This window comes from Silene latifolia, chromosome 3 (assembly GCF_048544455.1).
Source record: "Silene latifolia isolate original U9 population chromosome 3, ASM4854445v1, whole genome shotgun sequence".
Classification (NCBI taxonomy): Eukaryota; Viridiplantae; Streptophyta; class Magnoliopsida; order Caryophyllales; family Caryophyllaceae; genus Silene; species Silene latifolia.
The window spans coordinates 48,088,844-48,105,002 of NC_133528.1; the positions used below are offsets into that span (position 1 = coordinate 48,088,844).

Sequence of the window (16,159 nt, forward strand, 5' to 3'; positions counted from 1 at the left end):
TCGATCCCATTACTTGCTACTTACTTGTCTTATAATTAGTCTTGATTAGTACGTATTGTGTTATATAAATTGTTAATTTGGCCGTCTTAAATAGCGACGTTTTAGGCGTGTCAAATTTTGGCGCCATTGTCGGGGAAGACCTTTCATGAAAACCTCTAACACTAAGATAGATGTGTCTAGTGGGTGTCTTACCATGGAGTTTGAGGCCCAAATGTTCAAACACAACATATATAAGGCAATAAAATACCCTATCGAGACTTCTTCTCTATGTTTTCTTGATATAATTGAACCTATTTTTCAAACCATTTATGAATTGTGTGGAGGTGACACTTTGGATGTTGCCTTAACTAATGGAATGGTTGGAGAAGATTTGGGGTATGTTTTGTCTTGTGATTTGGAGACAACCTTACAAGATTTGGAGGCAAATCCACCCATGGAGGAATTGGAAGAAAATGAGAATGTTGTGGTTCTTGAGGATGTTGGTTATGACCCTTCTTTGGCTAAGAAGTTAGTGAGTATGAATTTTAAAGAGAATGTTAAGAGGGTAGAGAACATGATGATTGTTGAATTTTTGCCACACAAAGAGGAACCTCCCCTAATTTATAAGAAATAGCCACCCATTTTAGTTCATAAAGAACCTCTTGTGTCCCCTCACTCCTACTTGGTTTTTACCAAGTCCAACCCTTCTTTTAAGGAGCCTTATCGTGACATTAGTTTTTTTTTCATACATGAAAGCTCAATGAACCACTTCTCTTATGGATATGTTTTCATTGTGCATGCTTGGTAAGTCTTAAATTTCTACTATTATCATTTCCCTTGTTTGTGGGCTAACATGTTTGATAGGTTACTAAGAGCATTGAGTTGCTCCGCTCTTGACAATTGATAGAAGATGAAGCTTGCAAAGGCGTCGAGCAAACGGCGAAAACCAAAAGCGCTTTACGGGAGGCAACCTATACTCCTTCTTTAATGCTTTTATTAGTCTCTTTTCCTACTAGTGTTTGTACTTGTGTGTAAAACTCAAATATTTGAGTAGTGCACACAAGGTGTGTGAGAAATGGTGCAAGTGATTTGTTAAAATATTTTGATAAGTCTTTGCTTAAGAAGAAAAAGTATCATGCTTGACAATTCCACCAAGCCCATTCAAGCTACCCTTGTGCCCCACTATTCCCAAATTCAATTTTTGGCACAATCACTACATACATCACTACTCTTCTTTGCCTAATTGTCTAAACACCCTATTTCCCTATCATTACCTCAATCATGTGGAATCACCTACAAAAGAATTCCACTTTCACTTCCACAAATCAAACAATGAAAAAGAAGCAATCAAAAGTTCAAACATGGAGGAGTTTTGTTGGAAAAATGGTGGAGTATGTTGAGGTATCATTGATGTATAATTGAGATGATATATTTTACCCATGATTTGTGCTTGGTACACCATGATAATACCAAGTGAAAGAGAGGAAGCGGAGGATGTAAGGTGTGAATCTTTGAGCTCATCATTGAGAGTCAAGGGTGTTTGTGGTGTAAGTGAGCGAGCTTGTGAGAACGAGTTGCACTTGTTGTAATTTGATGGTGATGAGGGGGCCTCAAGTTCATTTCATTAAGGTTGTTTGTGATGTTCACCTTTACTTTGAGGACAAAGTGAAAAACAAAGTGTGGGTGGACATGAGTTGGTATTACCTTGTAATATATTGTAATATATTCCATTCCAAGCATTGCACTTCATTTTGAAAAAAGAAAAGAAAAGAAAAAAAAAGAACTCGGCTAGGATGAAAATCCGAAAGGGCATCCTAGGCACAAATAGGAAAGTGGCCGAGGTCGGAGTGAAACCCCGAAAGGGCACTCCAGGCAAAATGAAAAAATGAGTGCGAGCCACAAGAGATAGAGTGAGGAGAAAGCTAAATCAAAAACCCGAAAGGGCGGTTTAGGCAAAATGAGAGAGCTAGGAAAAGAAAAATGATGAAATATTGATTTCTTGTCACATATTTTACTACTTCCAATGGCGGTGGTGACATAAGTGGAGGTGGTAAAAGAAGGTTGGAAGGGTAGGTTAGAAGTGTGCTGATGTAACCATAATTAGAGCATATTTAGTCCCCGAATTAGCCTTGTTCCCATGTTTTTTAGTGCATATTTGGGTCATTTATTGTCTTTAGTTCTTTATTTTGCATATTCTTTGAGGTTTTGATCCCTTGGTAGGAAAGGAGTGCAAACCTTGCATTTTCATGGCAAAACGAGACTAAATTGATTGAATTCAATGACCAAGCATCAAGGAGAGACAATATTAGAAGACCTTTGTACATACTATAGTAGATGGGCAATGATGAGAAAAGATCCTTGCATCCCCGAGGAAATCCCCAAGGATTTTATGAAGAAAAAGGAAGAAAAGAAGAAGAAAGCAGACTGGCCAGCAATCCGTGCGTCTTCCCCAGAAGACGCCCGTCTCCATCACCACAATCTGTGCGTCTTCACACCAAGACGCCCGGGCAGCAGCTCCAGAAGACGCCCGTCTTCACCCCAAGACGCCCGGGCAGAAACCACCGAATCCGCCCGTCCCGTGCTGAAGACGCCCGGATTCCAAGGCAGACCAATTTCGTTTCTTCAAGTTTCAAGAAAGATGAACATCCTTTTCTAGAGACCGACGTTTCCTTAAGTAGGGACTTAATCGTCATTTAAGCCCTTAGTTAATCCTAATTCACACACCTAATCCCCACTATAAATACCCCATTAGTCTAATGAGAAGAGCATGTTCTTCTTAGCAATCTTTAGTGTAGTTAATATCAATCAAATCTCTCTTTAATCTTGTAATCAACAATTAATCAAGTTTTAATACAAGTTTTATTTCCTTAATCTCTCTCTTGTTCATCCGTTATTTTGGGTAATTGAAGATTATTTGGGTTATTATTGGGAGATTGACAACCTCTCAATCAAGCATCAAGTACTTCTTTTATTCTTTGCTTTATTATTGGAATCATTAGTAGGTATAATTCTCTTAATCCCTTTTTAATTATTGTTAATCACTTTCATTTATTCATCATGTTTCACTTTGTTGCTATGATTGACAACCTTGCTAGCATGTTCAACATGATAATGAGTGAGTAGTCACTTAGCTAGGGTTAATGGGTAATTAGGGGAAACCAACATGGGGAATGATTCATGTTTAAATTAATATGCTTTCATGGTTTATTTGCTTGCTTGTTATGATCTCAACTCATGCACATGTTATGTTTGATGAAATGCGAGCCTATGAATCCTTGCATTTTTTACCCATCACCTATCTTTTCAATGAGACTTGTAAGACATAAACCAACTCGAGTCTCATTAGACCAAGCATGTTGTTGAGTAGGGAAGATTAAGTCGACTTGTAGGTGTTGTACAATCTAATCGATTTGGCTCCGGGACCCAAACTTTCCTAGGATTGTAAGATATAAACCAACTCAATCCATCACAACAATAATTGCTTGCTTATAACTAGAGAACATGTTTGTATGATCAATTCCCATGAATCCTCTATGACCCCATGACACCCTAGTGCTTTTTATCAATTGTTTACATCCCTTTTAATTCATCTTGCTTGTTTACTTTCATTGCTATTTAGTTTAGTGATCTTCTATTCAAACCCCAAATTGTGACACCCCTTAAGACACCACTAGTTGCAATAGAAATCTCATCTCAATTCCCGTCTCTTGGGATCCGACCTTTACTTGCCTCTTTACTAATTGTAGAGTTGTTTGTGAAGTTATAAATTGTGTTTTGGTCTAGGTGCTCCTAACGACAAGTAACCGAAAAGAAATAGTCCCGACCAAAAATGGCGCCGTTGCCGGGGACGGTGTTAACTTGATTTAGATTTTCTTATATTGTTATTAGTTGTGTCTTTCTTCGCCTTGGGGAAGTAAAACTCCTCAAGGTTTGTTCTAATTGTTTTCAAGTTGTTTGATATTTTGCATGTCTAGAAGGTCACAAGGTGACTTGTTACCCTTTGATCACGAAATTGAAAGAACTTTGACAACCAATAGAAGACTTGCTAGGAGAACTTTGAGAGGTGTTAGTGAGGTTATTCAACCAAATAATATTGAGTTCATCAACCCTTTTGCAAGAGAAGGAGAGGAGAACCCAACACAAAATCCAACACAAAATCAACCCACAATGCCTAAGTTTTCATCACATTCCGTACCCACCGAGGAGAACCTACCCAATGGTACTCCCACACCATAACATCTAACCGGAAATTTTATTGCCAAATCCGCATTTATCCAATTAGTCGAAAGAAGCCAATTTGGGGGGATGCCTAGTGAAGACCCTCATTCTCATATGGAGGCTTTTTGCGATTATTGTGATGCGATTTCTCAAACCGGTGTAACTCAAGACCAAATTCGATGGGTCTTATTTCCTTTTTCTCTAATTGGCACCGCGAAACAATGGTTGAAAAGCCTTGATAAGGCTACTCTCGGAATTGACTCTTGGAAGAAGTTGGCTCTAGCTTTCTACAAAAAGTTCTACCCACCGGAAAAGACTAACATGCTAAGAGCTCAAATCACGGGCATTAAGCAAAGGGATGAAGAATCTTTGTATGAAGCTTGGGAGCGATTCAAAGGAATTTGTCGCTCATGTCCTCATCATGGACTTAGCGAGTGGTTCTTGGTGCAACAATTTTGGAACGGTCTATATGAAGATTCAAGGAACATTCTCAACATGGGATCAAATGGAATGTTCACCGAAGTTGATGACAATCAAACTTGGAACAAAATTGAGGAAATGGCGGTCCATAACTCACAATATAGTAGACCTCGCAAGGCTACTAGAGGAGGAAAGCATGAAGTGGACTTCGTTACTCAATTGGGTGCTCAACTTAGTGCTCACATTGATACAATCAATTTGAAGTTTGAAAAAGCTATGGCTAGACTTGAAGAAGCCTCAAAATCACCAAAGCATCATGTTAATGCCATGACGGCATCTTCATCAATCCCAAGTGGGATATGTGAGAATTGCGGAACTTTGGGACATGACCAAAGTGAATGTAGGGGAACAAATGAACAAGTGAATGCTTTCCAAGCATACAAGAGTGGTACCCCTTATTCCAACTATTACAATGAAAACACCAAATTCCAACCAAATCTCTCATACAAAAGCCAAAATGTTCAAAACCCTCAAACAACATACACCCCACCTCCCATGAGAAACCAAAATCAAAGACCCTTTTACAACCAAAACCAAGGTTACCAAAATCAAACTCCATACAATCAACAAAATGACCAAGGTTTTGATGTTCAAAAAGCGGTCCTTCAAATGCAAAAGAATCAACAAGAGTTTTTCACTCAAATGCAAAAAGATAGTCAAGCAAAGGAAATCACCATCAACAACATCCTAGCTCACACCAAAATGTTGGAAACCCAATTGACTCAACTAACATCTTCAAACTCACAAAGACAAAAGGGGCAATTACCACCTCAAAATAATCCCCCAAGACATGAAACGGTTAGTGTCATTCACTTGAGAAGTGGTACAAGGTATGAAGTTGTGGAAATTGTGAAGAAGTTGCGGAAATTGTGATGAATTTGGAAGTCTCGATTCCTTTCACGGAATTAATCAATCACGTGTCGGCCTATGCAAAATACATGAAAGACATCCTCACAAAGAAGAAGTCGATCCGGAAGCTTGAGACTATCGCCTTCACTAAGGTGAGTAGTGATGTGAATTTAGCGAAAGCGGAAGACTCGTGATTTTGACTCGACATTTTGAATTTTGTATTTTTTTAGCCTTTTCGAAAATGAGGGAAAAGAAAGGGATATTTGTCGCGGTTAGACCTATAACCACGCCAATGGTTGAATTATCCGATACTCGTCGAATAACTCGACTCAAACTAAGGAGCACGTCCCTCGTTTAAGCAAGGTTCGAAATACTCGTTTCGACCTCTTAAGCCAAAGCACTTGTGTAACGACACAAATAACCGAGACAAGATTTTAGAGATTCAACTCAATTTGTAACAAAACAACATATGTCCAAATGATTACACCAAAGAGGCTATATAAAGCCTACATCACACGGCAAACCCAAGGGGTTTTGGTGGTGTTTTGGACCCTTAATTAAAATGCTAATTAATCTATCCTAGTTTTCCTACAAGCTTATTTAATTTTTATGGGAAAAACATACTATAACAAAATACTAGAAACAACTACAAATAACTAAAAATGGGATTAAATGATGATGCATTAATCTTCTTCTCCCTCTTTCCCATGCTTGGCCGTGAGCCTCAAGCTTATTCCCGTTGTTTTCGTTTTATTTTTCGCAATCCGTGATACGGTAATTTTCCCGTAGAATTTTCGTTAAAGACACTGTACCGTATTCACATCAATTCCTCCTTCTTTTAGATGAATCGACCCGATTCTTCATGGTTCCCAATTCTTCGTCGCTTCCTTTTGCGGTTTACATTCTTAAAACGCCTAGGAAGTCGTGGCTGTAATGCCCTATCTACGACCCTTGACGCGGCCGTGCTGCCTTCGTCGCTCGACTCAATTTTGTTGCTTCCAATCGACTCCCTTATCCTTGTCCACGGTGCTATCGTCTTGCCCCTGCCCCTTCTAGCATAAGGATTCAGACCAATCCAATCGGTCTATCCCTCGACTCTCCTTTCCATGGCCCCTTGAGTCCCGCCCATCTTTGGTGGGTCATTAGTCCGAACTCGTCTAAGGACGAACTTAAGGCCTCCTTGACCCTTCGCTTCAAATCGATACATGCTTGCAATCTCGGACGGTTTCTTATTTTGCGTCACCCCTGTTGGGGGTAACGGGGCGGGTAATGGTGGAGCCCTGAAGTTAGCCGTGAGCCATCCACCTTGGCAAGTCTCGTTATGGGGCGGCAAAGGGAACCCGTCTTTTTGGACGGCCATGTCGATGGTGGGATGGTTGGGTGGTGCAGGACCGTGGCCTGCCAGTGCCTCTGGGTTGCGGCCTGGTTGTGCCGTGAGTTGATCCGGCATGGATTGCTCGCCACCAAGATCGATACTAGGGGTTAGCCAACCTCCTTGGCAGCCTTGTTCGACGCGTGAAGTGGGCATGAAACCATTATGGGTTGGGTTAATTAAACCAACATTGTCGCGGTTGTTGGGGCCTGATTCGCACCATTCATCATGTTGGTCTACTAACCCGTGTTGGAGCTCCGACCAACGGAGTCCGTCCTCGTCGTTGTACGTGTCGAAGATAGGTGGTAGTGAAAGGTCGAGAGATGGTTGGTTGAAGACGGAATCGCATTCCACAGGATCTTCTATGCTCAAGATATCCGACAGACGAAGCTCTGATACCACTTTTGTTGTGAATTTCACGGAAGCGGAAGACTCGTGATTTTGACTCGACATTTTGAATTTTGTATTTTTTTAGCCTTTTCGAAAATGAGGGAAAAGAAAGGGATATTTGTCGCGGTTAGACCTATAACCACGCCAATGGTTGAATTATCCGATACTTGTCGAATAACTCGACTCAAACTAAGGAGCACGTCCCTCGTTTAAGCAAGGTTCGAAATACTCGTTTCGACCTCTTAAGCCAAAGCACTTGTGTAACGACACAAATAACCGAGACAAGATTTTAGAGATTAAACTCAATTTTTATCAAAACAACATATGTCCAAATGATTACACCAAAGAGGCTATATAAAGCCTACATCACACGGCAAACCCAAGGGGTTTTGGTGGTGTTTTGGACCCTTAATTAAAATGCTAATTAATCTATCCTAGTTTTCCTACAAGCTTATTTAATTTTTATGGGAAAAACATACTATAAAAAAATACTAGAAACAACTACAAATAACTAAAAATGGGATTAAATGATGATGCATTAATCTTCTTCTCCCTCTTTCCCATGTTTGGCCGTGAGCCTCAAGCTTATTCCCGCTGTTTTCGTTTTATTTTTCGCAATCCGTGATACGGTAATTTTCCCGTAGAATTTTCGTTAAAGACACCATACCGTATTCACATCAAGTAGTGCAATACTTCAAGGGAGTTCACCTCCAAAACTCAAAGATCCGGGAAGCTTCTCAATACTGTGTACAATTGGCGACACCACGATCAACAAAGCCTTATGTGATCTAGGGGCTAGTGTGAGTATTATGCCGTACTCGGTGAGTAAAAGGTTGGGGATGGGAGAGCTTAAATTCACTAATATCACACTCCAAATGGCCGATAGATCGACGAAGACACCATTAGGGATATGGGAAGATGTTCCCGTAAGAATTGGGAAATTTTTCATCCCGGTGGACTTTGTCATTATTGACATGGAAGAAGACTCCAACATTCCAATCATTCTAGGAAGACCTTTCTTACACACCGCGGGAGCGGTGATTGATGTGAAGCATGGAGAGCTCACTCTAGAAGTGGGAGATGAGAGCATAACTTTCAATCTTGACAAGACCATGAGAGCTCCCCGTTTGCATGAACCATGTTTTATGGTTGATCATTACAGCCGGAGGGATGATAGGAAGAAGTCGGAATTCCAATGGAAGAAGAAAATTGAAGATGCTCCATTCAAAGAGCAAGTGAATTGTAACAAAGAGAGCTTGCAAAGCTCACCAAAGTCAAGCAATGAAGAGAATGGCCTCATTGGCCAAGACAAGAAATTGGGAGAGTTATCTCCATCAACTCAAGAGATCTTTAGTGATCAAGTAGATGAAGTTTGCGGTCTTTGGGACGATGAATTTGAAGGATGAGAGTTTGGTGGAGTCCTCCCTAAACCACCATTTGTAAATATTTCTAACTCCCTAACTCGCATTTTAATTCTTACATTGCATTTTTTGTCATTTTTGGATTTTTATGCTTTGATCAAGATAATTATCATTTTTTGAGAGAAGTGAGGGAGGGACTAATGATTCAATTGATGCGTAGTGCTTTAGCTTAGTGTGGGGATAGCAACTGCCTAGGCTATTCATGCCTTAGTAGTGCCCCCACAATGAAGAACATGGAATTTGAAGAATGGAAAATGACAAGGGATATGCAAGAGCACGGAAGAAACTGAATCCGGGTAAAAGGGGCAGAATCTGAGCGTTTTCATGAGAATCCGCCCGTCTTCAAGCAATCCGGGCATATTTGTCAGAATCCGCCCGTCCATCTGTGCTGATAATTTGAAATTTTTGGACCGCTGAAGAATCCGAGCGTCCTGGTATAGAATCCGCCCGTCCTCAGAAAGACGCCCGTCCTGAAAGGAAACACGCCCGTCTTTTTGGCTGGGAAAAACAAGAAATTTCACTGGAAGAGAATCCGCCCGTCTTCAGCAGAAGACGCCCGTCCCGCAGTTGAAAAATCCGAGCGTTTTTGCTGAAAGACGCCCGTCTTTAGGCGAGAATTCTGAAAGCCAAAACAGGCAGAATCCGAGCGTCCCGAAGGAAAGACGCCCGTCTTCCCCCTACAATTCAAAATTTTTCGGGTCTTTTATAAACCCCCTCCTACATTCATTTTTTCATTCCTTCATTCAAAACACTACCCATAAACCCCAAAACTCAAAACCCTCATCCTCTCCATCACCAAAACAAGATTTCCTCAACCACATTCAACAAAACCAAATCAAAACATCCTTTTAACAACAATTAATCACTCCTCTTTCAACAAAAATCAAACCAAGCACCAAAATCTTCAACCTTTGAGTCGATTTTTGAAATTATAAAGGCAAATCCTTTCACCTTGAAATCGATTTGGGTATACTTGGAAATTGAAGATTTTCACTCTTTTCTTGGTTCAATCATCAATGGCAAGGACAAAAGGAGCAACAAAGGCACCTAAGGCAAAGGCACTCTCAACAAGACAAAAGAGTCTTCAAGCAAAGAAAGCCTCATTGGCTATGGTGGTAGCTAGTTAAAACTTGGAAATACAACAACAACAACCTCCCTTGGAAGCAACAACATCAACAACTCCAGAAATTGCTCAACTTTCGAACTATCCGGAGGTAATTTTCACTTCTAACTCCCATAGGGAAACATTTGCCAAGTATGCTAGAAAATCCTTTCTATCCACCAAGTTTATATGTGAAGATGCCTTGAATAAGTTGGGTGTCCTTGAGCAAACTAAAGCCTTCTTTAAAGCCATGGGGTTGGAAAAATTGTTTGCTACAAAAGAATTGACATACCCCTCCCTTACCTTAAAATTCTTGAGTTCTTTGAAAGTTACTAAGGTAGAGACAAGAGAAAACATCGAGTTCCGCCTTGCTAATGCTAGTAGGCGCCTCACCTTTGAGGAATTGGGTAATGTATTGGGTCTTAGTGATTCACCTAGTTATTTAAAGAATTTTGGCAAGTATGACCCCGCTCCTCTTTGGGAGGCGATTTCCGGAAGGAAATTTGAGAACTATCATGCTAGTCGCGCTCTATTAGTCCACCATCCGGGCATTAGAGTGTGGCATAAGGTCATCGGAAATACCATCATTGCAAGAAAAGACACCAACCACTTTACCAAGCTCGATTGTATCCTTCTTGAGTCGGCCTTAAATATTGGAAGGGAATTCACCAAGCCGTATAATTCTCTAAGGCTTTTGGTGGATAGATGGCTAAATGTTGATTGTGGGATGCAAGGCACCACCGTTATTGTAAATGGAGGTCTAGTCACTCTTTTGGCTAAGTTCTTTGATCCAAATTTCAATAAGGATGGCAAGTATGTAGCAAAGAAAGGTGGTCATCTCATTGACATGGATGCTATGATTAACAAGTACAAGTGGGTTACTCATAACCCTCTTGACACCAAGTATGGGTGGCTCACAAGTGAGGCTAGATCTTTTACTTTGCCTTCCAAGATATGTCGTTTGAGTGTCCATCGGACCAACTACCTCCTTCCCCTCTCAAAAGAAGCCGAATACATCATCCGACAACAAAGGGGTGAAATTGAAATGCCCTCCTCTTCCATTGTCACACCACCCTATCCTTTCAAGTACCAAGAGTTCAAACCCGAAGGTGTTGAAGCAAGCAAAGATTATATGACTCTACTTATGCAAGAGATGCAGAAGCAAGCTTTTAAGGATCGGTAAGATGCTTACTTAGCCCAATATCCACCCCTCCTTCATTTATCTAGGCAAGGACTACTTGATCCTTCATGTGCTTTGCCTAGTTGGGCAGATAGGGAGGTCTTCTTTCCGAGTGCATCTAGGGGTATTCCGGGTGACGATGAGGTTGTCGGTGATGAGGTTGTTGATGATAACATTGAAGAAGAGGCTAATGATGAAGAAGCGGAGGATGATGAAGAAAGCAAGCAAGAAAGTGAAGAGGGAAGTGATGATGATTCCACTTCTAGTGAGGAAGATGATGATAATGATGATATGGTGGAAGATTAGCAAGCTTTGGAGGCTCCTACCCTCTTGAGGTTTGCCTACTTCTTTCTTTGTTTTATTTACTTTATCTTGATCATGGTTGGTTGAGTCCTAGCAACATAGAGGACTACCACCTCGGCCCCATTGAGGTGTTCTTATTTTATTGTTCCCACTTTTGAAAATCGAAAATGACAAATTTAGTTTCATGCATTGCATCTTGTGTGCATGAACTACCCCCAACTTTAGGACATTAGAAATAATGTCTAACTCGGTTTGGGGAAGTACATGCATACACAACGGGAGGTAATCTAAATTACGCTCTCCGTCATAAACAAAAACCCGTGCATCATGTAGTATAGATTAGTGTAGCTTGCATTTAGAGTAGAATTCATGCATCATGCTTGCATGACTTCCCATCATTTTGGCCATTGAGGACAATGCCCATATTAGTGTGGGGATGGGGAATTCTAACTTAACTCTTATTCAAAAATCCATAGAAATTGAAAAATTGAAAAACCGAAAACAAGTTCATTTCCTTTCTAGTGTAGTCTTGTATATATTATTGTATATATTGTGTTTGTTTTATCATTGTTCACATTGATCGACTACGCCACATCCGAGACATGAGGATATTGAAGACCGCATGGTCTGATCTTTCCAATCTCCTTTTTCCTCTTTATGTTGATGACTATGTGGCTTTATTTTGATTGATGCGGTATAAAAATGTGAACTTAGGACTTGCATTTAGTTTATATAGCATATTAGTTGGTAGAATCATTTGCATTAGGATGTTTATATGATAGTTGCATCATGGCATGTAGTTGCATGTTAGAAAAATTTTGCGAAACCGTTTACTTGGGAAGCTTGACAAGTGTATATAGGCCCTAGTAGATGCTTTTTCTTCTTAAGACTTTTCTTGTTAGAATCCTTGTAAAACACCCTAGGATGTGTCATGCTAGTATCCTTTGACCCATGGATTAAGGCCTAGTCAAGAGTACCTTGTGGTGTGATAACTCCTTGGCTACCGTTTATTGCAAGGTGACCCTTGAAACCATGCATCCATCCATCATCCATGTTCTACCATATATTTTGTCATCAAAGGGAATGGGCACAAAAAGAAATCAATTTGAGTTCAATTAAATGAAAAGTGAAAGAAAGTTTGCAAAAAAATGCATCAAATGAAAAGAGGAGCAAAAATAGAACTCCTAAAGCTTAAAATATAAGGCACCCTCACTACATATGGGGTGACTTTGAAAATGTTCAAAAAGAAAATGCAAAAAGTTGAAAGTTGTCAAGTGTTGAAAAGCCAAAAATCAAAAGAAATGGCAAAAGAAAGTGTTCTCAAATGTCAAATGCCACAAGAAATTGGGGGGAAAAACAAAAACAAAAGAAAACTCCCAAAGTGAAACTCAAATATCTATCGATCCCTTTATCCATCGTATCCATTTTTGTGCATGGTAGAGAGGGGACGACCCTTCTTCTTGTCTAGGCAAGAGGGGGAATTCCGCGATCCTCCAGTGTTTCTAACACCATAGGGAGTCTACTCTTGACAAAAGCATTTAACGATTGAGGACAAAGGTACCCTAGATTGACACAACTTGGAGGTGATTTATTGGTATCCTTCTAGGCTTAGTAGTTTGAAGAAATTGCACCTATGAAGGAGTGTGTACCCTTGAATTGCTTCCCTTGTAGATAATTTCCACCACTTAGATGAGAAAAGTGGCTATTCTTTTGTAGATGCATCCATTATTTGATTTTGTGTGCTTAAATGTTTGGATGTGTCGCCATTTTGGCAAGACCCACCTTGCCTTGCAAGAAGGCATCCTACCTCATGGTTGTCTTGTTGTGAGTTGAAGGGGCGGAGTGAGACCCGCTAATTGTCTCATATCGGCTATGTTATTAGGTTAGTTTAAATAATGGTCCTAGTCTTTGTCACCTCTTTACTCGGGACGAGCAAAGGTTCGGTTTGGGGATATTTGATGTAACCATAATTAGAGCATATTTAGTCCCCGAATTAGCCTTGTTCCCATGCTTTTTAGTGCATATTTGGGTCATTTATTATCTTTAGTTCTTTGTTTTGCATATTCTTTGAGGTTTTGATCCCTTGGTAGGAAAGGAGTGCAAACCTTGCATTCTCATGGCAAAACGAGACTAAATTGATTGAATTCAATGACCAAGCATCAAGGAGAGACAAGATTAGAAGGCCTTTGTACATACTATAGTAGATGGGCAATGATGAGAAAAGATCCTTGCATCCCCGAGGAAATCCCCAAGGATTTTATGAAGAAAAGGGAAGAAAAGAAGAAGAAAGCAGACTGGCCAGCAATCTGTGCGTCTTCCCCAGAAGATGCCCGTCTCCATCACCACAATCCGTGCGTCTTCACACCAAGACGCCCGGGCAGCAGCTCCAGAAGACGCCCGTCATCACCCCAAGACGCCCGGGCAGAAACCACCGAATCCGCCCGTCCCGTGCTGAAGACGCCCGGATTCCAAGGCAGACCAATTTCGTTTCTTCAAGTTTCAAGAAAGATGCACATCCTTTTCTAGAGACCGGCGTTTCCTTAAGTAGGGACTTAATCGTCATTTAAGCCCTTAGTTAACCTTAATTCACATACCTAATCCCCAGTATAAATACCCCATTAGTCTAATGAGAAGAGCATGTTCTTCTTAGCAATCTTTAGTGTAGTTAATATCAATCAAATCTCTGTTTAATCTTGTAATCAACAATTAATCAAGTTTTAATACAAGTTTTATTTCCTTAATCTCTCTCTTGTTCATCCTTTAATTTGGGTAATTGAAGATTATTTGGGTTATTATTGGGAGATTGACAACCTCTCAATTAAGCATCAAGTACTTCTTTTATTCTTTGCTTTATTATTGGAATCATTAGTAGGTATAATTCTCTTAATCCCTTTATAATTATTGTTAATCACTTTCATTTATTCATCATGTTTCACTTTGTTGGTATGATTGACAACCTTGCTAGCATGTTCAACATGATAATGAGGGAGTAGTCACTTAGCTAGGGTTAATGGGTAATTAGGGAAAACCAACATGGGGAATGATTCATGCTTAAATTAATATGCTTTCATGGTTTATTTGCTTGCTTGTTATGATCTCAACTCATGCACATGTTATGTTTGATGAAATGCGAGCCTATGAATCCTTGCATTTTTTACCCATCACCTATCTTTTCAATGAGACTTGTAAGACATAAACCAACTCAAGTCTCATTAGACCATGCATGTTGTTGAGTAGGGAAGATTAAGTCGACTTGTAGGTGTTGTACAATCTAATCGATTCGGCTCCGGGACCCAAACTTTCCTAGGATTGTAAGATATAAACCAACTCAATCCATCACAACAATAATTGCTTGCTTATAACTTGAGAACATGTTTGTATGATCAATTCCCATGAATCCCCTATCACCCCATGACACCCTAGTGCTTTTTATCAATTGTTTACATCCCTTTTAATTCATCTTGCTTGTTTACTTTCATTGCTATTTAGTTTAGTGATCTTCTATTCAAACCCCAAATTGTTACACCCCTTAAGACACCACTAGTTGCATTAGAAATCTCATATCAATTCCCGTCCCTTGGGATCCGACCTTTACTTGCCTCTTTACTAATTGTAGAGTTGTTTGTGAAGTTATAAATTGTGTTTTGGTCTTGGTGCTCCTAACGACAAGTAACCGAAAAGAAATAGTCCCGACCATGTGCCAAGGCTAGGAGGGGGATTTGGAGGCCTATCTTATGATTAGCACTTGGTGCATTTGGTGTTTGAGTTGTTTGGATGATATCGTTGTTGTTGTTGTATGATTTGTCATGGATTGTGTTGAAGTATTTTTGGAGGATTTTGAGGTTGTCTAATTATTGAGTTTGGAGGTGTTTGATTCTAGATAACCGTGTGTTTCAAATGGATGGAGTGATAAGGGGGAGAAATAAGGAGGATGTTATGTTGGATTATGAAAATGATATTGAATTGGTGGAAATTAGGATCATCTTAGATGAGGGAAGACATAAGGAGGGCGCGTGAGTGAAGAGCGTTCATTATGGAGGCTTTGGATCACTTACTTTTGTGATGATGTTGTAACGGAATAGTGACCATGTTGATAATGTGAGGAGGGAGACATAAGTAGAATGAATTATGAGAGAAGAGGGATGTATCGATTGAGAGTACCCATACTTATTTTGTGAGCCTTTTGTTGATTGATTGGTTCTACAATAGTTTGCTCGGGACTCAACATACTCATTAGTAAATTGGAATTACGCATCTTTAAGCAAGAGTTGAATGAGGGATTTTGCAATTTTGGAAAAATCTTTTATAAATCGTCGGTAAAACCCCGCATGACCGAGAAAATTCCACACCCCTTTGACATTCACAGGTGGTGGTAATTTCTCTATCACCTCAACTTTATCTTTATCAACCTCGATGCCTTTTTCCGAGATCAAATAACCCAAGACAATACCTTCATTGACCATGATATGACACTTTTCCTAATTCAAGACAAGGCTAACATCTTCACATTTTTGCAAGACAAGTGACAAATTATGCAAACATGACTCAAAATTTTTCCCATAGACACTAAAATCATCCATAAATACTTCCATTATGGTTTTTAGGTAGTCGGAAAAGACACTCATCATGCAACGTTGAAATGTGGCGGGAGCATTACATAGCCCAAAGGGCATTCTCCTATAGGCAAAAGTACCATAAGGGCATGTGAAAGTGGTCTTGTGTTGGTCATCCGGGTGTATTGGAATCTGGAAGAATCCCGAATACCCATGATAGGTGCATTTTTTATAGCCTTTTTAGTCTTATATTGCACGTATTTCTATGCATTTCTGTACTGTTATGTATTGCAAAATGCCCCGAATTGGCTA

General features: G+C 40.0%; 1 non-coding gene across 1 annotated transcript; it reads right to left on the reverse strand.

The window, feature by feature from the left end:
* Nucleotides 1-4,518: 4,518 nt before the first annotated feature.
* On the reverse strand, nt 4,519-4,625 carry LOC141650781 (small nucleolar RNA R71). The gene has a single exon (XR_012546797.1). It is a non-coding gene; the product is annotated as a small nucleolar RNA R71 (small nucleolar RNA).
* Nucleotides 4,626-16,159: the final 11,534 nt, after the last annotated feature.